The sequence below is a fragment of the Pezoporus wallicus genome, unplaced genomic scaffold (genome assembly GCF_028554395.1).
Source record: "Pezoporus wallicus isolate ANWC-B61680 ecotype Strahan unplaced genomic scaffold, APGP_CSIRO_Pwel_v1 contig_8791, whole genome shotgun sequence".
NCBI lineage: Eukaryota > Metazoa > Chordata > Aves > Psittaciformes > Psittacidae > Pezoporus > Pezoporus wallicus.
The window spans coordinates 864,607-892,016 of record NW_026635603.1 but is presented as its reverse complement, the minus strand read 5'-3'; the positions used below and the strand labels follow the sequence as shown (position 1 = coordinate 892,016).

At 40.8% G+C, this 27,410-nt stretch overlaps 1 protein-coding gene across 3 annotated transcripts in view; it reads right to left on the bottom strand.

The window, feature by feature from the left end:
* PRKCE (protein kinase C epsilon) overlaps positions 1–27,410 on the bottom strand; it is a 287,273-nt gene that overhangs the window by 245,162 nt on the left and 14,701 nt on the right. The window lies entirely within an intron of this gene.

Sequence of the window (27,410 nt, the reverse complement as noted above, 5' to 3'; positions counted from 1 at the left end):
AAGTTATACATATTATGGATAATAGATATGGTTAATTTATTAGAAGTTATATATATTTCAGCAAATAGGATATCTAAACATATAAAGGGTTTAATTATATATATATTGTTAGCACACATAATAAACTTATCTTGGCATTTAAAAGTACTGATTTCACTTTCTTGTTGCACTTCTTAACTCCAGCTGCTACACTACCAGGATATTGATCCACAGTTATAAACCAACCAAATTTTCAAGAATGCTCGAGTGATTTAGATGCCTCTATCCCATTTTCGAAACGAAACAACCAGGGTGAGGAGGACACATGTATCCCTAGATGATGAACTGCTCTTGCAGATCTTACCGCAATTATGCTAAACAGTTTCTGTTGTCCTCTCAGCCTTGTTGCTGTTTCCATAAATGCTATTTAATTTCTTCCCCCCATTTCTTATCCTTTCATTAGTAGGCTATCTGTGTTACTGCTGTATCAGTAGAGGCCCAAAACAAGGCCAAGAGCTCCATTAGACTGCGTATGTGTTTGTAGAGAGCTTAGGAAGAGACAAAGGAAGTCAAATCTTCTCCGTGTTAAACACTGAGGTACACAGAACCTAGGATCAAAAAACTACAATTAACTAGGCAAGGTGCATTTGAGAATGTGGGCCTAAGTTACTTCCTAAAATTATAAAAGTTGTCCCCAGAAATTGCAGAAATTGAACTCAAGTTGCTAGATTCCCAACCTATTGCCATAAATAGTTTTGATTGCCATTCTCATATACTATTGTCAATTCAACACACGTAAAGACCTTTTGTCTTGGTAAAAGTCCTCAGCACATTAATGACATGGTACGCTGCCTCTGAGATTGCAGGGATGGGTGAAAGGATGTCTGCCAGAAGGGCAAACTCCTTCCATCTTTGCCTACAACCTGCACGTCCTTAAAGAGAAAAGATAATGTACATGCCCAAGGGAAAACTGAAAATTCAAGCACTTACTTGATTCATTCTCCCCTTTCTAAGTACTATCTGTTGCTCTTAGTTCTGAGTTTACATAAACTTAAAAAGAAACACTTAAAACTGCATGTAACTATGATTGTTTCAGTATCAGCACACACATCCACAACACTTTGCTAGAGAAGATGGCCAAAGCCCCTGTCCCATTCCCAAATGAAAAGTAAAGCCATTTGAATGAAAGATTCTCTACAAACAAAAGGTAGCTGCTAGTTGCTTATTAAGAAGATAATGACTAACAAGCAGGTAGGATTAAGCAATGCAGAATCTGTTGTTCTATTTTTAGAGCCCGTGGCCCCAGGCTGAATGCTGAGGCACTGTGAATTACATGAATTATGCTAACATGCTCCACAGTTGCTTACTAGGCATGCTTCCTATTATCTAGACAGGATAAGAGTCTAAAAGAACATCTGTACAGACTGAATGAGGGCCAAGACCTCAGTGGATGATCCTGCTAACATCAACTTTTTGCTGAAATTATCTGGACTAGACATGCTGTAAGAAAACTGACAATTTGGGCGATGATTCTTCCCAAAAGAAATGATTTTAAAAGATAGTTTGGAAATGCCAAATAAACAAACAAACGGCATTCTGTTCGCTTTTGGCAGGATGCAAAAGATAAATAATTGATCGCATGGAAAAGGAGCTGACTTCCAGTATAAATACATATTCTAATCTCTTTGTGTTATAAAAAGAGAAAACTAATGAGATTTAGGTCATATCCTCCACACTGCAGAGAACACAGGTCCCACATCTGACTCCCAACACAGCTGCTCTCCACAAGACTGTAAATGGGGCTTCAGTCCCAAAAGTCACTTCACATCTCCATGATTTTCCCTGAGTCACAGTGTAAGACTGATGATGCCACCGTTTGTTCTCCTATGGATGCTTTTTCACTTCAGAATTCAGACCAGTGCTCTTCACTGGGCACCTCTACTCAGATCACTCAGGATACGTCTTGTTACACCTCAAGTTAGGACACAGAGTGGAAGAAGCTGGTAAGAACACAATAGGGCTTACAAAAACTCTCAGCAGGAGACATGAAATTCACTTTGCTAGGGCCTAGAAGAAGGCTTGGAAGAATCAAGAGACTGCTTAGACCACGACAAGCAAACAAATCACTTCGTTAACCATAAGGACTAGGAAAGCATCTATCATCTCTACCATAGAGGCATATGAGAAAAACACAGGACAAAAAGGACAATGAGAGAAAAGAACCTTTCACCGTAAATCACCATCAGACAAGCCTGGTGAGCTGAATGAAGCTCACCAGATTCCCAATGAGTTGCCATCCATACTTGCAGGCTCAGAAAAATAAATTCTTTTCTTCCATGGTGGCTCTACAATAGAACTTACTCACATGAAAACGGTAAACACCACAGATGCCTTTTTTCATCTGTTGCTTATGGGAACTCCTCCAAAAACACAAATAAGTTCCTCTAAGCAACTTCACACCCTTATCCAACACTGCAAGTGACACAGTTGATCCAAGACTTACATTTCTAATACTGTAAAGCTAACTCTTCCCTGAGCTGGATTTTCAACAAATCCTTTACATCCAGAGGTAGAGGCTCAGGACAGACAATATTTTGTAACATTTGGAATTGAGAATCAGGTCCATAACATCTATATCCAATGCTTACATTAATACCCATCTGCTCAGATGGCATGGTGCCTGCTTCGGAGTCAGCTGAACCTGGTCTCAAGGACAGAGATGCCAAGAAGCGATACGTGATTTTCATGGCAACGCTGTGCAGACCATACGTGTTGCAGAAAGGCCTTTCCTCCTTCTCATTTACGTGGAAGCGCTGTCATTCAGAGAAGCTCAACTTCTTCAAAGGATAGAAAGATTTTCAGAGATGAGTGCAAGGTGACAGAAGGACAAGTCCACGGGGTTTCCGGCTGCTAAAATGAAAAGATTATACAATCAAAATAGCAGTAGCTGCCCCACTCACTCTGCAGGTGGGCATAAAGAAGGAGATGAGATGTAAAGGCAGAGATGAACAGCTCACTAGCTATTACAGAGCAAGAGAGCTGACAGAGGTCTGAATATAGCTCTACTCAAAAACGAAAGCACTAGCTCCAAGATACTGAAGTTTGAATTCCATAGGACCTTTTACATCTGTAACTGTAATAAACATGCTATGTGGCAGAACCACACACAGTTATGAAGGAATGCTTTCCTTGACTAATTTTAAACTTATCAACATGGGACATTCTTTGCAAGGTGACATGGAAACAAGACCATGCTCTCCACATTATGTTAGCTGACCCAAGCTAGAGGTAGCAGCAATGTGAAATCCTGGATGTGAGGAATACTAAGTGCAAATGCACCTGGTGGTTCACAGTACAGACTAGCTAAGGAAGCTGAGGGAAGGACTGATCAGAAGCTAAGATCATGGCATAGCAATGTCTGAATTCCCTACCACACTGAAAAAAATAGCAGTAAAATCTGTTAAATATTAAGGACATGTTTCATGTAGGAAGTTCAACAGTGAACAGAAGAAAAACATGTCTCTTCTGCATGAAATTCATAGGTCTTGTCAGATACACACAACAACAGCATCTGCGTGGCATCCTGTGAAATCAGGCCTTTTAAATGGCATTCTGCAGATGAAACACAATTTCTTGGCTATGGTCTCACGTAGTTTTGAACCAAACTTCATATCCACTCATGTCTCCATACACAGAAAGGACTGACTAAAGCACCAACTGAATTCCATGCAGTATGTGCACCAAATTGAAAGCAAAATCCAGAAAAACCCACCTGGGACTAAATTTTCATAATATATTTTCTATTTTTTTAACAAAACAGAAGTCCTATTGTAAAAGTACTTGTGCCTCCATAATTCAAAACACCACCTATCACTATTACATCAATTCATTCTTTTAGCATTTAACATTTAAATTACTGTTAACACAAATGATACACCATAACTCCATGGGGTTTGGGGGCTTTTTATGTGTCAAAGGGAAACACCTCATCACCCTCACAGCCAGGTTTGGCAGAAGTGCCCTTCTGCCCACCAATGCAAACCTAGTTCTCCTTTCTCCATAGTCTCCAGGGGCTTGGCCAAGATAAATCCTTGTAAGCAGAGCAGGCTGTATGTCACCACTACCACACCTCGCAGTTGCATCTCTCACCTCAGTCCCCTTACTCAAAACTCCCCTCAAGAGAAGCCCTTCCAGAGCCCATCAGTTCTGGGACATCGTCTCATAGCACTGGCTGGTTTACTGGGCTGGGGAGAAGTAGTGGGTCCTTCTGCTAACGGGCTTACCACAACATGCGTAACTTGACTAATGTCTATCCATGGAGCTCCAGGTTTGGAGCACCTATGAAATCTGCATCAGAATACTCCAAAAATTAGATGAAAATGCATAAGAAAGGACTTTGGGGTGCCTTCTAGTGAAGGGCATGACCACAGCAGTTCACTCTGCAGCCTAGGTGAATCCAAGAACTGAGCAGAGATGTACTGATGTACCCATATAACAGCAGAGATGAGATGGGATCACTGATCTTCTTCAGATAAAACACATGGTAGTCTTTTGCCTCCTTGCCTGAACACCACTCTCTGGTTTAAAAGGAATTTCTAGGATAAAGCATTTTCAGGAAGGTGATAAAAAAAAGAGATTGAAATCTTACATACCCAACACCTCTAGAGTATGAAAGAGATTCCAGAGAGATGGAGGGAATCAGAGATTCCCTAACTATCACTGACAGCCTAGACAGGTTAACAAAAACTAAACAAAACCCAAACTCTCCCATCTTCAATGGTCCTGTTCTAGACCATATCGCTGCCCGTACAATCAGGGCTAAAAACACTCTCCAACTGCAGAAATATCAGTTTAATAGCTAGCATATACATACGGTACTTCTAAACAGTCTGAATGACTTAAACAGTGCAACCACAGCCTGGGTACATTGTGTTTCTAAAATGTAACATTTGTAAAATCTTAAAAGAGAAAGCCAGGGGGATGGGGGGAGGGAGGAGATGGGAAATAAGCAGCAAAAATATGTTTCAAAGGTAAAAATGAGTTTTTTTTCAGATTTTAGAGGTGACCCCCAGAAGCCAAACAACATGACAGTCATATAATCAGGCAAGGTCAGAAACTAAAACCAGTACACACTCTTTTAATCACACTGAGAGATACCAACACATCATATAGGCAAGGATGTCATGAACTCAATTTTCTGTCTCCTGGAATCTTCCTACCCTGTCACAGACACAATTATCACACTCCATCCCCAAAACAACCTCCCCATCTTACCATCACCATCATGTCAAGAGCACTGCTCTTGAACTTCTTTCCTTATGTGACTGGAAGCTTCTAACTTCCAGTACCAGTTTTACTCATGACTGCTATAGAACTACCACAAACCCTGTGTGTGCTAACATTATCCTCTTGCTTTGAAAACCAAGGTGGCCTAAGGACTAGCATTACTGAAGGCATGGTGAATGCAATAATCCAAGAAGTACTGTGATTAACCCCACGCCAGCACCACTCATAGATTCCAGTGACCAGTATACAACTGGTTTGACTGGCAGTGGGCTTTGATGCAGATTCAGAAAGAATTAGAACTCACTCCTCTGGATTTGCAACAATATACTTCTTGGATCATAAAGATAGGCTGAAGTCCTGCTCCTTTTACAGCAGAACACTTCCAGCTTTGGTCAGGATTTTCCTTGCAAATTTGCCACTTAACTATTTCTTTTTGTATTCAAACTCCCATATTTATTCAAGATACAAAAAATTTGCATCTCCTGTGAAACTTTTCAGATGACAGTAATGAGGATCTAAAATCTGCAAACATTTCTACATTTGTTCCAGCATCACTTGAGAGAAGTTCTGTTCAAGGCCTTTCACTTCTTCCAATTACTTTTAATACCATCTTTTATGATTAATTATAGAAAAAAAAGACCTTCTTACTGTATTCTAATGCTTAAAGCTATTTCAGCTAATTAATGAAGTACTCTGTTCATCAAGACTGGAGGAAAAACTTCATTTTATGAATGCTTGACATTCAAAAACTGCGGTTCAGAACAGCCATTTAGCTTTCTCCATTTGAAGCAACTTGATTAGCGAATGCCTTAGGAAGTGGAAGCCAAAGGCAACTGCCCCAGGCTTAAGTTTTTCAGTAGAAGAATCCTGCAAAAAGATTCAAACAGGCAACTCAATCATCAAAGATACAGACTCCTAGTATGAGGCTCTATTTACAAATACGGATCATATTCATATTGGTTTGGTTGAAGTTCTATGAATAATAATTTATGACAGTTTTCTGCATGAAGTATTTAAATAACTTGTGTTAAAACAATGCTCTGAGCTAAAATAAGAATCTGTTTCAAGAAAAAAACACCTTTTAAGAAATTTTGAGTTATGTGTATGAAAATACATAAATATTTAAAAAAAAAAGTTTGGGTCTTATATTCTGATCAAGACAGAATAATTCTTCTAGCTTGAAATTGTCTTTAATCTGTGCTCTCTTTAACCAACGAAGCACTTTCACTGCTCAGCCCAAAAGCCTTCTCTTCCTTCCAGCCAGAAGACATGTTTTGGAGTTTCACGTACATAGATGTGTGTGAGATAGATAGAAAACACCCAAAAGAGAGCTCAATGTCTAGCTAACTGCTACCAACTGTGCCAAGAGTCGAAAGCTCTTTCCTTAAAGTGTTAAGATGCATTGGTCCCACTTCAAATTCTTTAAATCATGCAGAATCACCCTCCTAGAAGGAGATGGCTATCATCAATTTGTATTAAATGTCCTATTCAGCTTGGCTTCCCATACTGAAGATCTCTCAGAAATACACTTCTTGAGTAGTAACGATGTCTCTCATGTGCCATACGAAAAACCCTTTAAAAGATGACACATACAGCATTCATCGAGCTGTTATTGGAAACATCGTAAGCTGCCACAGCCAACTACTTTTATATGGCGAGGAAGCATCCTACATATGGTTGCATAACCTTCTAAAAGCCACCTTATTTTTATGAGTCTTCTATTAAACTCTAAATTTTTAGTGAAATAATTTCACATTAGCACAGTTTACCGTGACAGAATTATTGTATTACCACTACTTGTGTAATATTACCTCTTCTTCCCTTCCTGTCCATATTAGTTTTTGCACAGCTGCACCATTGAAGCCAATGGGAATTTTGTTCCTGAGCTTACAAACACTTGATTTTGCACACACATACGTACAATATAATAAATGCATAATAAGGTAGAAATGTGACAATAGAAGACACCAACAAGCATACCATTTCTATTGTTAAGCACTTTTCCCCCACTGTGTTAAGGTACTATTAGAGTCAGACGCGACTGCAATAAGACAGTAATTGAATCCCACACACTTCCCCAGTATTACATATATTATTCTCATACCTTAGTTTAACAACTCTGTAAATCACCAGGCAACACAAATACACATGGACTCCAAATGAACGAGTAGTATGAGGTATGCTGCCATTCCTCAGAAAACAAAGATGCTAAGCAATGCTTTCTCTCACACCACAAGCTACTGGTAACAAACACGTGTCTTAGATGAACTTTGTACTCCAACAATTCCATACAGCTGACCAATATTTATTGACATCTTGGTTTGGGCAAGCATCTTTTTACTGAATCATTCTAATGTGGTGTGGTACGGTATTAAAAAGAAGAAACAGAAGAAATGCTAACACACTGCATAGTTCATTTAATCTATTTTCTTATCTACCCACAGCTTTCTGGAGAACACCAAGTGTAGACATTATCTGGCTTGATATGCTTAAAGCAGTTCAAAAACTCTACAGTTGTTATTTGGGTAAGCATAATCTTAGACCAGAGAGCTGCAATACCCTAACTGGTACCAGTAAAGAAGGCACAAATTGTGTACCTTCTGAAACAACTCTGCAGTTGCTACAGGATTACAAGGGAACAAAATGGAGTTGCCTTGCTCTTTTTTTTACTCTCAGCAGAAAACCAGAACACCTTCAGGCTCACCATGCCATGAGACAGTGGTTTTAACCTCCCACCATCAGCAAACAAGGCTCCGTGTGTAGAGGATATGTCAGGGAAACAAATTCATGAAAACTTTCAATTTAGAGGTCTATTTTAGTCGAGTTACAACTGGAATCGATTGTAATCTGCTGTGTTGGTATAAACCCAAGGTCTCCACTACAAGTGAGTATAAACACCCGGCTATCCTTTAGCACCAAGTTGTGGACTCCTCTGATTCCTCCTCGCTGCAGTTGACACCCTGTTCTTAAGATATGCAGGACAGCTTTTTTTCAAGTACATTAAGGAAAACTTGTCACCAGATTTAACTGTCATGGTTAATTTCTTGAGGGGTGCATCCTGTACCTGCACTGAAGCCAGCAGGAGCATTTCCATAGGTGCATTCTACTCAATATAATTCAGCATTGAAAACACTGAATCAATTTAATTTACAAGGATTTATTCAATGAACTATTGACACCGCCCTTATACAGAAGGAGACCTGGGATGGAAACAACAAGCTACCTGTTCAAAAGAAAGAGCCTGTGAATCTGATTCATTAGCTCTTGGATGCTAAGCGCAGAGTTCCCTCCACATTTCTGAATCAGACCATGGCTATGAAGTGGTTCTAACTCTTCAGAACATCTAGACCCAGCTACACTTTTGATAAGAAAACCTGGTCTGTGAAATGACAGTGAGTGATAAGCCACACTCTAACACCACCTGAACTTGGACACAGAGAAAAAACATCGCCAGCACATCCCTGAAAGAGCAACACAAAGGACTGGCCTGCTGTAACAGCAGCTTTCAGCGGCTGTGTTGACATCCTAAGGAACCACCAGTTCAGGCTGATAATGGGAATCTAGGAACACCTCACCAAAAGCATCGCCCCCAAAATCTTTTTGTTTCTGTTCTGCACGGTAAAAGCGCACAGACAGCAGAAGCACCTTGCAACAAAGCACAGAGCATTTTTGTTTCTGTTACTTCTATGGAGATACCTCTTCTACCTTCTCCTATGAAATCTTGCAATTCTTAACAACTCAGTGAAAATTACACCGAATTCAGTTACTGCTACACTACTGCAGATGGTACTTTTTCAGAAGAACAAGAACTCTGATATTCATCATAATTAGAAGCTCTCATTTGTTTGTGTTGGCATTACCTGGATGCTGTTCTTTGATATAAAGGGGAAATAGCTGAAGAGCTCCGCTTAAAGAATCTCATGTAACTCTAAAGACAGGAAACGAAGAGTATTTTAAAAGTTATTCTATCCATTGATGGGAGCTGCTAGGTTTTACCATCAAATATGAAAAATAAACCTGTTGTAGCTCACCAATCATACCTAGTAATAACGACTCATTGTGGAATCCTTCAATAGGAAGAGCAGTAAAAACAAAGACTGAAACTCTGGCTCCACCGAAGCTCAGGCAAAGCTGCCACTAATCAAAAGAACTCCTTGAAACTTTGCCACTCATTTCATTGAAAACAGAATTTCACTCAATGTTGTTCTTTAATAAAAAAAAAGTACAATTCAAATCAATGGGGTGTCCGTGAAGCTGTATTTTTAGGGGCAGTTTCTGCCAAAACAGTTTCAGGACGCAGGAATATTATTTTTTCAATTTCTACCTCACCAGGAATTTAGAACTCGCATTTACAGCTTTACCAGCCTAAAGGTTTAACAGAGTTCTGTATGCACACATCCCACATCACATTCTGTGTACTATCTCTTGCACCGTAGGCACTATCGCAAGCTCTGTTCCTCGCAGGCTGCCTTCCCAAAAGACCTTGAAGAAAGAGAAAACATTTTAGGATAGTTTGTGAACACAGCAACAGAGGCTTTGCTGGAACCCAGTGAAACAGGGGAAGAAGAGGCGAATAAAAACAAAAGAAACAGAAACAGCTTACAAGCATAGAATTGTAACATAATTGTACAATTACAATACAATTGTAATTCAATTCTATGCTCAGACCAATAAAAGCATTGCTCTGAGCACTGAATGGAGTGGGACAGGACACAGATGTAAACACTGGACCAGGAGCACATGAAGTAATACAATTTATGCAGTGTTCCTAACAAATAGCTTCCCTTTAAGGGGATACTATGGTATCTAATTGCCATGTTCTTTGCAGTTGTCTTTCATGGACAAGTTTATCGTATAATTCATTTGAACTGCTACACACGTACAGCAAGGAAGCTTAGGCATATTACTCATTAATATCAGCTGAATCAGTGTATCTTCTGTAAGTTATTATCCTGCATTTATGCTTGTTATTGCCATTTTGCAGTGCTACTCAATAACAAAATCCATAGTATGTGTGGACACAGTCATCACATAGGATTCTACGTGAAATCAGGAAACAAGTCACAGTCCCAGGCTGGACATCAAGCAATACAATTCAGGTTTTCAAAGACAACAGATGGTGTTATCCTTTCACATGTCAGCAACAGTGATGGAGATTCCCTTAATTGCTAAAAGATGCAAATTGAAGAAGAAATTAACCCAAGCTGTAGTGTGAACATCACTATCTTAAAAGATAGTGCAAGCGATTGGCTTCCAAAAAAAGTATCACAAAATTGAGTGAAAATTATAAAAACTATTACTGAAAATTATTAATTATTTAAAATTGTTTAAGCATTCAAACTACTGAAAGGTTACTATTTTCTAAAAGTGTCTACTTTTAAAACGCAAGTATAGGACTCCAACCACATTCACTCTAAGACAAAGTAAAAACTATTACTTTCACATTAAATTAAAGAGTAGGTAAAAAGTTACATACAGAAGCTTAAATCAAAGGACAAACAGCTTTTTGCTGCATTTCATTGTAGGGACTGCTCTCTCCACTATTTTAAAGGAAGATTTGATTAGCTTACTGAAGCATAAACACAAAGAATTATTAATAAGGCATTCCTTCTCTGCAGGCAGTACACCTATGACCACTGGGGTTTTTCTGTAGGCACCACTTTGGTTTTAGTTTATCTACCCAAGGGAGCACTGAACTGCTGCACAAGTAAGCTGGCTTCAACTATACGCATAGAGGTAGTGAATCCCCTTCCCTCTTTCATGCATGCTTCACAACCCATCAGTAAAAGCTGTGCAGGGCTTGGAAATAGGTCCTTCCAAGAGCATACTTACAGTAGGCTAAAATCAAAGACTACACACGTTTTAGTGTATAAGGTTATGTTCAGACATCACGGCCACACACTTGCAAATAAACGGACTAAGTTTAAGGACCTGTGTAAGCACTGATCAAAACTTGCATTGTGGGGGTCTCTCTAAGTCTGGAACATTTACCAGCCCCACAACATCATCAACATTCTAGCATCTTTCTGGCTACAGTATATGAACAGGCAATATCAAATAGCACAAATGCTTGTACCAATAGATAATCCAGGAGAATACAGGTTTGCCTCCAGCAACTGACAAGTAACTTGCCAATGACAGTAATATCAGGATGTATGTCTCTGACATCTATCTCTTATGTAGAGGTCTGACTTCTGTGCAAACTCAGAACATCCCAGAACTCAGCTGAACCTGCTGACCTAGACATCTGCTGTGTCCACAACAGACAGTGGAATCATTTAGACATGAGTGATAATTTATTACTGTTTGTGTAACACTAAGATAGTAACATAACACATACAAATAACATGAAAATTAAAATACTAGACAGCTTGGAATTCAAGTAGTACCTCCCTTCCTTAACTCTCTAGTGATAAGTAAAACCCAGATAGGAGCCAGCTAGACATTCCAGTTCACAGGACTAAAAGCACTGCACCAGTGATCCCACAATCTGAAGAGGATGTCTGATACCCTGATGAGACTTTGTTCGGACACAAAACAACCCATTTTCACCCTTCTTTACAGTCGCTCCACCCTCCTTCATGTTTTCATCCTCCACCTCTAGTCTTCTGCGCACCTCAGTGTCAGAGAAGTTGAACTATCCCACATCATAGTGAAAGCTGAGAACTCATGAATATCATCTGATGTGATGCAATGGATCAGATTTTTGCTTTGCTAATATAAGCTTGGCACAGATAAAAGTGATCAAGCGCATGAGAGATTCGGGTACTACTCAGCTTCTACACATTAATCCCTCCCTCTATTCCCTTTAAAGTTAAACGAAGTACCAGAAAAAAAATGATAACACGTCATTCACTTTTTGAGGCAGCAATTTTCTTTTTGTGAAATTCCTGTTAAAACAGGAACTTTTTTTTTTATTATTATTATTTTCTCCTTACAGTCTAACCAAAAACAGGGTCTCGGGAATGCCAACAAAAAAACAGAAATATGAGATTTACATCTCTGTTTAGAATGCTACCCCCTCAACAAGCTCTTGCAGAGCCGTGTGACTAATGCTAACTAAAGTAACTAGCAACAATTTGCCAGCTTCCCCATTTAATTAGCACTCTGAAATGCGATCTGTGACCCAAAGGCTGCGGGGGAAAAGTGTATCAGGTCAGGTCTATAATTTCTGATTTATTAAGAATGTGAGGCACTGGAATGGGTTGTCCAGGGAAGTTGTGAATGCTCCATCATCCCTGGTAGTGTTCAAGGCCAGGTTGGACAGAGCTTTGGGTGACATGGTTTAGCATGAGGTGTCCCTACCCACTGCAGGGGGGTTGGAACTGGATGAACTTAAGGTCCTTTCCAACCCTACCTATTTTATGATTCTAAAGAAGGGAGACTCAGCTTCTGTCATCCTGACCATCATGTTGTCACTTGTTTGCTCATCTTTTACTTAGAAAACACCTTATTGTTACCCATAAACAAATGAAAGTCACCTAGCCTCCCTTTACAAATTTACATGCCCAGCTGGTCTTGTGGGGTTTTTCTTATTTGCCATCAAACTTTGTTTTATAAACCAAGTACTTATTGAACTAACACACATTGTCCAAGCACCTGAAAATTAGCCCATTACTGTTGGAAATCAACCTGGCTGTTTCTTAACAGTTTAGATTACCTTTTCAACCATCCACTTGGCAATCCTCAGAATCCATAGCAGGGCGGAGGCTGCTATTGTTTTAGCTTCCTGGTTGTATAAAGAAGCTTAATCCTTACTACCATCATAAATAAAGGGACGGGTTGCACTCTCGGATTTGGGGAGGTTTAAATTAGCTAAAACCAAGACTCACAATGCAAAGAAAGTGAGCAGTGAATGAACACTGGCTGACAACACACCACAGCACAGGATTTCTCCTGGGCTTAGATAAAGTTGTCAGGATGCCACAGATCAGGGGAATTTCTAATTCTCACCTTCTCCTAGCATAAAGACCACCACTGGTGGGATTTAAAGCCAGGCAAGGTATCTGCACCCAGCATTAGGGCATGCCCTGGGTACTGAGTACTCCATAGAGCTGTTGAGAAAATTGCTTCCCTCCTCCACCACATTAACATTTCCAGCTTACTCTACTGTGTATCAAAACGAAACCAATTATCTTTGGAAGTCTTGACATGAAATAGGGAGGAGGAGAAGAGATATTTACCCCTGAACCATAACGTGGTTTGGCTACTCAGATGTGACATAGAAACCCACAGTCGGCAAAGAAACACGGCCTTGAAAGCGCTCTCCTGCATGCCATTGAACCGCTCCCATCACGAGCTGCTGGCTAGGAGCGGTAATTCCACCCAGGACCTCATAAATATTTCTCCTGTGTAAATTATGTGAAAACGGCTATGCTCTAGTGAAAAAAAAAATGCAACAGATCAGTATTTCCAAAATGAGGATTGGATTAACAAAGAAATCCTGACCAGCTGGAATAAATTGGGTAGGCTAGAGGTCTCCAGTTTGCTGATCTGGCTTTCTTCTGAACTTGGGAAAGCAGACCATTAGCCTCGCTTTTTGGCACACTCGCGCATCTGAAGTAACAAAGCAAACTACCTTTATACTAGCAACCTTTATATTAGTCTCCAGGTAACCCTGACTGCCAAGGAATTTATAGCTTTGTTCCACAGACAACAGAAACTACGCTAGTGATTTATCAAGCTATCACCCAGGCAAAACTCATCTTTGGCACATGCACCGACACCCACAAGAGTTTGACCAGTTATACAGAATGACACATGGATGGCATTTTATATGAAAGTGTGTCAGCAAAAACTGACAAGGATTCCTGTGTGTCTGACAACTAAGGTATTCTACACACTAGTATCTAACCACAACTGCTGAAGCACCTAACTCAGAAAACCTTTGTGTCTCTCTACTTGCCAACTAAAGAAAAAAATAGAAGAGAATTATAGGATCATGCAAATAAATATTCAATTTGGTCAGATATCACCTAGATATTTTAGTTGAAATAACATACACTGTACGTAATTTCAGATTTTATAGGCAACTGGACCCATATAGAATATAGATTCATCATGTAGCCTGATACACCCCTACATGACACTGGTCAGGCTGACTGAACAGTGGTTGCATTGATAATCTATGCTGCAATGTGGTATATGGTTTTCCAGGCACAATTTTAGGATGGAAGAATGAAGGAATGAAGGCACAAAGGCAAGAATGAACCAAAAGTGTTATCCTCCCAAAACAGCGTTAATGCTATACTACTAACATTTCTCAGCACAAACATGAATTAATAACATATACATATGTGTATTATAAAAAGCAATACTTTGCTATTTGGGCCCTGCAAATAAAAGAATCTCCTCCTTCCAGATTTATATTGCTGGAAGGTTTGAAATGTTAAAACAGTTGCTGGCAGAAATGAAGCAGTGGAAAGAAGCAAAGCATTAGCATTCATACAAATCAGTCAAAGTCACACACTACATGGAATCCTATAGAGTGTGCTATTTGGCTTTGAAATTTGCTATACAGAAGATACATATTTTTGCTAATTTGAAGGTTGAACATCTTAATTTTTAGGAAGTGCATTGTTCAGTACCCTTCTCCTGAGTGCCTCAGATTTTCTGAGCGTCTGAAGTTAATACCAATGCAGTAATCTCTATCATCAAACAATATAAATAATTTGCTAATGTGTTGTTCAAATTCTATCCATAGGTTCTTATGAAAATCATGTTCTTAGCAATGGATAATTTTCTTACCAAAGAACCAATGGACACAACTTTATAATGGCTATTTTTCGACAGTGTTTCTTCCCTTTTTGAACAAGTAAGGTGTGAAATAACCCGAGAGGCCATTGCAAATAGTTGTTCCAGAACTGCTTTGAGCAAAAGTGCAAACAATGCTTAAAACTCATACATCTTCACCAGAAGCAAATTCAGAAAGCTACATGGGAAAAGGTTAATCTATAAAAATCACACATCCCCACAAAGAGGTGCTCTCACAGGGACACAGGGAATCAGTCAAGGAGGAGGACGAGGAGCCTGTATATGCCCATAGTCAACAATTACGATGAAGCTGGAGCATGACACTGAAATGTTTGTTACCATAAAAAGTTCCAGACAACCCTGCAGGCTGTTATGTCCTGAAATGGCCTTTCCTTTTCCCACCTTCCCCCGCCTCTTTGCTCCCCACAGTCACAAAGGGACAGAGGGCTTTCATGATTCAGGTTCACTATCATGCCTCACTTCATTGCGTCTTCCCAATGGCCACAAGAGATACCGGCTGCTTCCTTGCTGCACTCGTGCTTTGCAGTGAGCATATTCCTGACTGCAGCCACCCCTCTGTTTCCTCTCACTGGTTTCCTATGGGACGGACTCAGCAGCCCCTACCACGGCAAGACTTCCTCTCCGAGTTCCTGCAAACCCTTATAAAGGCAGAAATCCTGGTGCAGTCAGAGGAAGAGTCTGTTTGGCAGCACTCTGGTCGCACCTTCAAAGCCTAAACTAGCTTTGTTTTGAGTTACTGTAACTGTTAACCCCATTTTAAGTTGGGGTTAATATGATTCCTTATTTTCCACCAACCGGCAACTAATCCCTATGTAAAGATACTAAGCAAACCACAAGTAAATGGTTACCTGTCTCGAAGTAGATCACCATGTCATAGTGTAGCTCAATGTTCAATAAGAAATTTATGTAAATGTATGCCATGATAGAATATCAGGTGCTGAATTCACCATGACACAAAAATAACACAAGCAGGACTCATCTTACTCCTTTTTCACCTGTATTCAGTCTTTCCATGCTAAAAATTACAATGGAAGATGAAAATCAAAGGGCACGACTAACTCAAATCCAGATATGCTTTATTCCTCCTACATCCCTAAATCTCTGGCTATGGATGAGCAGCACTGCGACATGTTTTAGATTCCCCTGCTGTCTCTGCACACCTGATTTGCTAACCCTGGGGCATGAAGCTGGCATCATTTTTAGAGGATTGGTTATTATTGTTATCCACAATGAAATAAACTAGAGAAAAAGGGAGATATGATGGGAAAAGAGATATGTTAACAGATCTCACTGCAGTTGAGTAACATACTATTTGGCAGACCATATGGCTGGCACTGTATTCTTCTTGAAGTAAATCCTCACCATACCTCTGAAACCTTAGCAAGTTGGAAAGCCCAACCAGCTTTCCCAATGCCTCCATTTCCTTCTTTCTCACACCCATAGGAAAAATACCGTCCTCAGCTGAACCAAATCAAGTATTTAATTGGACAGCCAAATAAAGCAAATAAAACACACAGAAAGTGCACCACTTGTAGCTTGGGTGTCTATCAATCAACACAGCTCTCCTACAGCCAGAAAACAGGAGGATCACACGTTCTTGCTGTGAGTAAATCCCTGGGCGCCAGACCAGTGCCTCCTCCTCCAGCCTGCCAGGCAATTCCATCAATCCCCCAGGGATGGCCAGAAGACAGCTCCCTTTCTGAGAAAAGGAACACCTTCCCTGTGTATGTATTTCTCTATAAGCTCCTGCTTCCTTCCAATAGCTCCATCTACTTTGGTGCTAAAGTGGCAGTTATTCATCGAGTAGCCAACCACAGCAACTAACATCTCTGTCCATGTCTCATGAACAGAGAAGTTGTGGATGCCCCATCCCTGGCAGTGTTCAAGGCCAGGCTTGGAGCAACCTGCTCTAGTGGAAGGCATCCCTGACCATGGCAGGGAGTTGGAACTGGATGAGCTCTAAGGTCATTTCCAACCCAACCATTCTAGGATTCTACGTCTGCTTGCAGCAGCAGCACCTCAGCTGCAATGGCACCCTAAACCAAGAGAGCTTAGTCTCCATCTGCCTTACAGAGTCAAGCCAGGTGATGGTGCTGGTTTCCGAGCTGTAACTTCAGAGTACTTCCAGCAGGTTTTAAGAGAGACATGTAACACCAATTGCTGAGCTAGGGGGAATCGACAGCAGTCAGCATCTTCCAGAGCTAGGCCCGTATATGGTTGTTCTTAATATGGCACTTTGTACTTTGCTACTAGAGACATATAAATATTTTATTTTGGGATTACAAGGGTTGCAAACAAGGTATGCCAACTAATGTCAAACAGAACAGCTTTACAAATTCCAGGAAAGTTATGTGCAACGATGAGACAACACATACCCAACAACAGGCTTAGCCGTAGTTATAGTAATAAGAGACGAGACATACACTCTAAATAAATGACCCCGCTGGAAAATTCTAGGCACATTACTATAATTAAGCCAGAACAGTTTCTGCAAAGTCATATTATATACACTTTTTAAAGTGGGGCTTATATCTGTTCATGATTTTCTGTATTGAGACATCATATGCTTTATTTTCCAACATTTTACAATACTGTTCAGCCCTGGTCCTCAACCAATTCATTTCTAATTACTCTTAAAAACAGTTCTGGTAAACCTAGCTGTCAAAAGTTCATTAACTACAATGACATAACACTGAACTCAAATAGGAGCAACTCCTCTTACTGACTAAAAATGAGTACAACCTGACACTACGCTTACATCTCTCTCACACAGGCCATGGCACTGTATCTCCAGGTATACGACTGCACAAGCCCTTGGATCTAGACTCCATCCCCAGTCTGTGAATTAATGTACAAACTGGCCTGTGATCAAAGTTCTCTATTGACTGATCCGTGCTGCTACTGCATGGAAGTATCAGCATCTACCATGACACCTATGCCATACTGCCTTCTCCTGACGGACCCGAGAGTCCCACAAGATCTTTAGTTTCACTTCATTAGGGCTTATAACTTATATTTATTTGGACGCACTGCATTCACTTGCTTTTGAGAATTCATCTTCCTCAGGGAAAAGAACTTCTTAGATATTTACCGCATCCTATAGATAAAACCAATGCAGGGTATATCAACTAGCAGCTGCGATGCTTTTATAGGGAATCCGAGTTACAAAACTGTTATTTACCCATTTTCTTGCTCAGACAATGGAATGTTGCTCAGTGATCTCCGCCACTGGCAAGCTTTTCAAATCAAACACTAGAAATGAATCGCCTCAGGTTAAATAAAATAACCCAGCGAACAAAACAAAAGCAAAAGCAAAAAAACGGAGCCATCTCAGCAGCACATCCCCTCTTCACCGTTATCTAGCTCCAGCCAACACCCACTTCCACAAAGAGCCAGAAGAAAAAAGTAGGCCTTGCCGTATGTCCCGGAGGTTAGCAAATCTGGGCTGTTAAACAGCAGGAACTGGCAAATGCTGGAAGTGCAGAGTCCTAAAAAAGACGCCTGCCAGATACTTTCCTCTCCCACTCCAAAGAGGCTTCAATTCAACGCCTTCCAGAGTTTGCATCTCTGACAAAAAGGCTGCATTTTCGCATGCATTTAACTCCATTTGTACTGGGTATGTGCACAAAGTTCTCACTGCTGATTCACTCCACTACAGACTCACACCTGCTACGGTCACGAAAGGATTTTTGCCTTCTTCTCAGATCTGCCAGTTACTAGGTGCTCTTTCACTGCCTTCAAACTGAAAACAGAGGAGGGAGGGAAAAAGAGCAAAAGAAAATGGGGGAGAAAAAAAAAGTGAAAGCAAAGATATGCAAAGAAAGGGCGTGCGGAGCCAGATTTTTTTCAGCGTGCAGTTTCAAATACTTCGGCACTCAAAATTCAAACCAGATTCCCGAGAAACCCTAAGCCCCAGTAGTTCCTATTGTGATACTCAGGATTAGATAGTTAAACGTATTTCAACAATCTGACCGGTTATTTAGCTAACAGCCAATGAACTCCACTGAATAAAAAACCCTCCTGTCACTTCAAATGACTTATTTACACACGACACATCTCAGTAAAACCTCATGCTCTGTATTTTGCAAGCTCTTGCTGTTTATTTAAGAAAATAGGATCAAAATCTCTCAACATTGGTGCTTGGGGTGCTCTTTGGCGCAATATGTCACTTCTCACACAGCTGTGAGAGGATGAATTGTGGCACTGAAGTTCACGGTGAGGATGAGATTCTAAGTAGAGGAATTCCTGTTCACTGAAGGTCATGCGTCAGAAATACCCTTTTCTGTGTATCAGGCTTTAAAAGGACAACACCTCACTTCCTGCTCTGAGCTGTATCTGCTGTGAGCTTTCAAACTAACGCTGATGTGTTTTTAGTGGTTCAATTTGTAATGGCTAAATCTGCAGTTAAAAACCCCCAAAGCCCAACAACAACAGAAACAAGGCTATCATCCTGGAGCTGCGCGCACTCAGCCAGTCTGTCTGTGGTTTACTTGCAGAAAATTTCAATAACAGAGGGACTGCTTTATTTTCAGGAGGACGGGGGAGAAAAGATTTTCCCAATATGATCTGTTCCTATTTATCCTCCCTGGAGCTCTCTGAGGAGGGAATACGAAGTACTTTTTAATACTGAGTTTATTCGCAAAGCATTTCATTTGGTGCTTGAGCACAAAGAGCAGAAAACAAAACCTCGCAGAGAAAAGGGAGCAATGACAGCATTTTCTCCACCCCTTGCCAAAAACACTACAAAGAGTGGAAAAAACCCCGATGTCTCACTTGAAGGCCCAGAACTGGTTAATCAAAGCAGTTGATGATCACACACCCCAGCGAGGGGGGGAAAAGCTTTCTGTTGGTACTGTACTTAATAACTGCTAGCTCTGGCAGCCCCAGAGGGAAAACAGGAACCGCCATGCTTCTGTCAGAGGTCTGCAGAGGGAAGAAATCTTTCAGTAACCCTCACAAAACACACTGAGCAAAGGTGCAAGAAACCTCCTAGTGGGTAACTACTGAATAACCACGTCAGCAAGGACATCTGCTGCCCAATCCCCCTGTGTTTGGCCCATATTCGGATGCATAATCACCTGGGGATGAGGTATCCACTGGGATTGTAGGTATCACAAGAGCCTACACACTTACTTAACGTGATAAGGCCTTGGTGTCAAAGAGATACAGGAGCAGAGAGTTCCACATATATAAACAAATTTTATAACTCATCCACTGTGGAGTAATCTAGGTACAACCCAATAACCTCGCAGTTCATCTTGAGAGCGTATTGCTTGAGCCAGGTTACAGCATTACACCACACAGATCAATGCATTAAGACCACAGAGGATTGCACGTGGCTTGCAATGATAAGCTTCTCATAAGCATTTTAACAACAATATCAAGGCTCATTTATCAGTGACACACATTTCTCTGGGTAATACTGAGGTATTGCAGATGCTGTTTATTTGGTTTAGTGTTGTGATTACGATCCCTGTTTTCCACTTCCCTCCTCTCCCAACTCAGGCAATGCTACCTAGTGGGATGAACAGCTCTGCCAGCTTTGATTCACACTCTCCAGTGGAAAACAAGGGGGTGAGGGAAGAGGGAGGACAAAGCTTTACCCTCGTCATTTGAGAGCTCAGTTGCCAACCAGATACCCAGAGGAGCACACAGATTTCAGTAACTCTCAAACAACAGCCCATCCTTGTGCTCCGTGTTAGCTTGCAGGATCTCTATGTGAGACCTTCTCAAGAGGCTCCTGACTGCCCTGTCTCACAGAGAACGGTTTCAGAGCCCTCAGAGCGACCCAATCCAAACTAACTGAGGTATCACTATTGACTGATAATCCTCAGAAGCTAAAAGAGGAATGAGAGTTGCAGAAAGCGTACCTCTTGACTCACCCTTTATTTCTCAGATACCATGAAAAAGGAGGGGACAAATGTGATGCTCTCCGCTCCTTAACACTCAGGGAAAACAACAGGAACATTTAGCCCTAACGCTCAAAACCAGCACAAGGTATTATCCAAGCTCTATAGGCTTCTGGACTCCCCTTTTGAAGCTGACAGCCTGCAAGCCAAAAATACCACAGCTACTTATTCCTTGTATTGGTAAAGAAACTGGGAACAGTTCTTCCCCAGCTCTTGATTACTTAGTCATATCTTCTGCTTCAAAACTAATCGCTAAGGTTCAACTGATTTGGAACGTTATGTATGTACAGCAAAGAGTAAGATTTTGGCTGGTCTTTTCTCAGAGAAGGCACTGTCTGAGGCTCACATTTTCATACTGAGAACCCAGGAGGAAGTCACTTATCAGTATTTTTCAGGGAAGTCCTGTACATCAAATACTTGGGATCCACAAGATGTTAACAGGAAGTCAGTACCCTAATGGAGGTTAGAAGTGTAGCTGTCAGCACAGCTCCCCTTTTCTACCACCTGATGATGATTTTAACGCAGCATTTCAGTGTTAAAATCATCTTTTAGGTAAAGTGAGAAACACTGACTTTGAAATACTGATTTCTCCCAAATGATGATATCCCAATTATGCAATATTGCCCACTGAAGATTAGCGTATATTGAGGAATATGCCGTATTTCCCAGGCTTGTCCTTTGCACAGTGGGAAACAAGGCTCCCCAGGCTAGACAGGAGGCTGCCTCCCACCCCAGGAGAGTAACTTCCTTTCTTGCTTGCTAAATTCGGTTTAGCCTCCCTGTGGCCTCCCAGAAGGTGTCACCATGCACCAAGTCCTCCCCTCAAATGATTATAGCTCAGGATCTGTACTTTGGCTATCTCCTGGGTGCTGCTGGTCCTCGGGCATGGAGGCACAAGGAAGACTCTGAAGCCTTGTGATTAACTGAGCATGGTCAGCTTGACTCTCCGCAGGAGGAATGAGGAAACAGAGGTGGAAGAACCTGTTTGATGAAACTCTGAGCACTGAAGCCCAAGGCAGGAGCTTCGGTAGATTTAAGCACTGTTTCTTTTAAAAGTCCGCCTATTTTGCCTCCCCTTTGCCTCCAATTTGTTTATAATCCATGTATTGGCAGGGTCAACGAACGGCCAAGTTCTGTTCAAGCCACAGAAAACAGAGAATACACAAACCCTGGGAAAGGTATAATTGAATCAAAACCCCTTTGACTTCCAAGCCGTCTATACAACAGTAGCATAGATTTAATACTTCAGCAAAAAGAAGAAAGGAAGCATGCCTCATTTCTGTCATGCCATTAAAACCTTCAGGGCCATTGTAGAGAAGAGTTTGATTTCTACACGCTGCAATGACCAGATGCAAAAATTTCAGCCGCTTGCTCATCATAACAGCAATAAATTATAAGAGGACTTGATCAGTCTGACTATTGGATATGCATTTCTCAGCTCATGCTTAGAGCATATAGATTTCCTTGTGCAACTTCTATAAGCTACTGTGAAGAAACAGGTAGTTTTCCCCCTCAGAGTGACTAGCAGTGAAGTCTCATTATACTCACCCTTAGTTCAAATAACACTGACAATGACTGCCATCAGAATATTGGTAGCAAACTAACGTCATAGGGACAGTAAAGTATGCATTAGTGGGAGAGGAGGAGTCTGAATTCAAACATCCTTTGCAAGTTCTGAATCTCCATGCAGATTATGGTGTATTGAGATACCCATACACCACGAATGGCTCCAATGAAGTCAAAGCAGCTAAATGTGAAGGGCTTTGCAATTCATCTGAAAGTGAAGCACTACACCACTACACGCTCCTCTACCCTAAGGTCTTGATTGCATATTCAATACAGTCATTAAAGTGATATCCACTTAGGAATCTACTGATGAAAAGTGCTACACAAATTTGGCCTTATTTTACTCTATGTAAGGGAAAACCATGTACAAATGCTCCTAACCATGACAGCAAAACTGAAGAAGGGTTTTTCTTTTTGCCAGTAAGCATCTGCTATTTTGCTTTACGCTCTTGATGTCTCATTTTCATATCAGAGCTCTTATTAGTGCAAAACACAGTGAAAATGTGAAAGTGATACAGCCCCTGTCGATCAGCTTCTATCCTGACCCAAGTGCTGTACATGTCTGTGTATGTACCGAGAGCACTGATGATGTGCACTGCAAGCAATATTGGCAGCTAAAAAAACCTAACATCTGTAACCCAATTTTACTTTAGAGAGCAGATCTGATCTTAGGACCTGATCCTGTCGAGAACTGAGAGCCACAAACCCTTTTGGGAATCAAGCAAGCCCAGCATTTAACTGGAGACACTCAGCACCTCACAGGTTCAAATCCATACTTTTAAAAAGCCACTTCCTATTTGTCCTTTGTTTACCCTGGCTTATCCTGAACAGGGAGGCTTTCTGACATAGAGATAACTTTGGAAATGATTACTCTCATATTCTTTGATGATTTCAAAAGGCAGGAAAGAATCTCTCCCCTTTCTGAGGGCCACCCAGCTTAAGCAAAGAACATTACTTACTTCAGGCATGCTAATAAGAGCCAGTAATAACTCAATTGAGTTGCCTTGGCCTTGAAATACCTGACCAAACTTGCTTTGTTCTCTCTCAGTAACGTATTTTCCTTCTGTATCTGCTTTCACATAGTTATCATTTAGACAGCCCTAAAAGGGAGGCTAAGCAGCGTTTCCCCTTCCAGTCAACACAACCTCTTCCTAAGATACATATTCAAAGCCTTAATGTGTTTTATCCATTATACCTAGGCTCACATTTGGATAGAGCCACTGGGAAACACAATGTAAGAAAGTAGGTCTTCAAATTAAGCTTTCTATGATTAAATATGTTAACTGTAACTTTATCCATTATACCTAGGCTCACATTTGGATAGAGCCACTGGGAAACACAGTGCAACAAAGTAGGTCTTCAAATTAAGCTTTCTAATGATTAAATATGTTAACTGTAACTAAAGCTGCTGCCAGTCTCTCTCCAGGGGAAAAAAGAACACACAGGTGGTAGAGAATGGCATCTCCTTTCCTAGATTCCTAACAGGAAGGTGAATCCAGAATGAGTTGTCCATACATACCCAAATAAATAATGCTATTTCACCCCTTTTTACTCTCATGTACTCCAATTATTCGGAGCCAAAACCAATTTGGCTTTATTTGTTTAATTATTCTTAAATGGAGCTAGCACATGCATGGTTTTCTGTGGCCATATCCTCTGTTTCTGAACCAGGATCCCTCATCGGAGTTTTGATAAATGCAGCCTGTCACCGTGATTTTTAAGTTCTGCCAGGAACAGAAGTGAGGCACTTCTCAACGGAGCAAATGCAAACAGCAACCATTGAAACAGTCATTACTGGTACCACTGTGAGAGTAAGGTTCAAGAGGGAAGTGATACTGGAAAACTAGCTTTCCCTTAGTCTTAACACAGTTGAAGGAAAGTAGCATCAAGCCCATGGGTTTAAAGATGTAAGCCCTAGGATGAGGAACCTGAGCTCCAGGACAATTTGAGGGACAAAGGAGCCTTCAATTATGGCTCTTACTGGGAACCTGGTCCACGAGCAGAGATCCTTTCAGGACTGCTGGGTACCCCTCCCATACACTCTCTTTTTCTGCTGTTGAAATATGTCAGCCTTGAGATTAACATCTAACATCCTATATTCATATTTTAAGAAGTGAGGACACAAATGTGAACTTCACAGTGACGCGATGATGACTGATCTGGTCTCACACTGGACCTGCCAACAGTGTTAATAAACAAACTGTACTCAACTCATTCAATTCTAGTATGCACTCAAAGCATTCCATCTCAACAAAGCCCATCCATAATTAGTGTTCCAGGAGGGTAAACCTGTGACACCAGGAGAATTTGAAGAGAATTAGTTATAACTGGGCACCATGTCTTCTCATGTTTGCCTAACAAAAGAAAGCGGTAGCTTCTCTGCAGTTGAAGGTATCACACTATTATAAGCCTACAGTAAGAAATCAAGCTGTTAACCTACACCCCGTAAGCTAGTATTTTAGTGGAGTTTCATGAGCCACATACATTTGAAATCAAGCAAATCCATAAGACTATTCTAAGGGCGCTGGTTTCTTGCTGTGTGTCACTGATCAATGTATTGCAAAGTCAATATTAAGTTTTGGGTCACCACACAGAAACGCGTAAGTTGAGAGTTTAAAGTCAATTCTCATGAACAGATGAAAACGCTAAGTAAGTGAAGCCATGAGTTTATTGCCTTTGCACTCCAATGCTTTCAGATCCACCTAACACCACAAAACTGGTTTCCTGACACTGACTACTTTTACTATGAGATACCTTAACAATCCACATTTTAACATTTTTCTTCCGTAGCATCTGCACGATACCTTTAGGATCAAAGAACTGCAAGTAAAAAGCTTTACTGCATTTACAAGTCCAGCTGTTAAATTTATACTGATCAGGAAGCTCAATAATACAAACATCAAAAGACCCAACAGAATGCCATTTCTTCACTGTGAAAGGAGGGCAAGAGATAAGCTGTGTCTTTCCCCCGCTTTATTTGACCTCCAAACACAGGAAATAACGACTAATTCTGCAAAGCAACTCTGATCAAGCTCAACTGACACCTCCTTTGATTTGTCCTGAATCTCTCTTTCTCCAGTTCATAAAGCCTCAGCTGCTATAGTCTGCATCAAATTTATCGCACCCGGGATCAATCCTGAAGCGGAACATGTTAACACCAAATCATGTTAGCGTATCTGCTGTAGCGACCATGGCTTTTTCAAAACCAGGGACACCACAGGCTAGTGATTCGCCAGGCAGGCAACATCAATATAATCTCATAGTATCTGTTTTATAAACATGCTCAGGTGTTGGGGTATCAGGCTTTGGTGCACTGTGTGGCTGCTCTACAGCACACACCCGCTGCACTTACTCCCTCTTCACAAAGCTCCAGCTGTACGATACTAAGCCTTTCTACTGCTAGTAACAAAGACAAGGCCCTAAAAATTGAAAATAAGATGTTCTTTTTCTTGAAATGAGTAACCCAAATAGAAGCCCCCTTTCCTCTGAATTTAGTGCATCAAACAACAAATATGTAACCTTACATTTTGTCTGCTGTTGTCTTCTACCACACGAACTTCAGTTATGGGATTCTAAACAATATACAAAAGAATGAGTTTGGATGGCAACTTTCAAAGGTGCTCAAAACGATTTCTTCTACATTGCAAAAGGATTTGCACACCCAACTCTTCAGCCCCTTTGACAGCAGTAGGCTTGATACCGAAGGCACTCCAAGTACATACATGCAGGATACATCTAGATGGTAATTTTTTTGCTGAAACAGTAAAGCTGGTGATGCTCCCAAGTAGGCATCCAGAGAGGCAGATCAGCTTCAAACTACTGACTAACTCTGCTGTGACAGTCTGGAAGACTGGCTTTATAGATCCATACGTCTACAGAGAAAGCTCCAGCGTCAAGAATGCAGTAGGACAGAGGCCATGCATTTCTGTTTGTTCACTACAACTGAATGGAAGCGTTCCCACAACAAAGTGGATGCAGATTTAAAACATAAAAAACCCCATCCAAACCATAAACCCAGTAACCTGCAAAAGATATGCTAAAAGAACAAAATAGAAATGTGATGGGAGAAATCTTTCTTTTAGAAAAAGACTGCAAGAGGAGTGATTGACAGATGAGGAAGAAGCTGCAAGACAGAAAGAGAGGTATCTAAAAGGCGTCAGGCAGAAACCTTATTTCAGCAGTCTACAGTCTATGTCTCAGCCTCAGTCTCCCCTCTGTAGAAATGAGGATATTGATACCTCCATTGCAAAACTCCGAGATTAAAACATCATGCTTGTGCCATACTTCCGGGTGACATGGAGGAATACAGTTTCTCCATCCATTACACTTCCTCTTAGGAATGCTGTGAAGATGACTATGCTCAAGATTCTCCAGACTCAGGTATTTTGCTGATGAATTTCATTCCTACCTGAGACAGATAAGATCTACTTATCACTAGGTGTAAATCTAAAGCGGACAAAGGCCTCTCCCAGAACCACTGATATAAAGGTCTGGATTATTGCTTTTATAAGAAGATTTTATACCCGAATTATGAGTGAATGCCCATTCCATCATTTCCTATTCATGACATCCTCATTTGTTTAAAGGAAATGTGAACCAAAAGAAACACAAAAATTACAGAAGAGAGATGAGATAACACATTATATCACATGTATATGCAGGACAACTTAATATGTAAAAACTTGTCTGACAAGTTCACAGCATGCAAGATTATTATGAACTTATTACATATCACCTTATGGCTCACTAAAACTTCAGACCATAAAGTAATCAGGATCAGGAACACTCTGTACACGGTGAAAATTAATTCACCAACCTCACCTGTTAGCACAAACACTAAGGAAAACCATGCAATCCTGACCATAGACATTTTTACTTTGTGACCTGTTATGACAT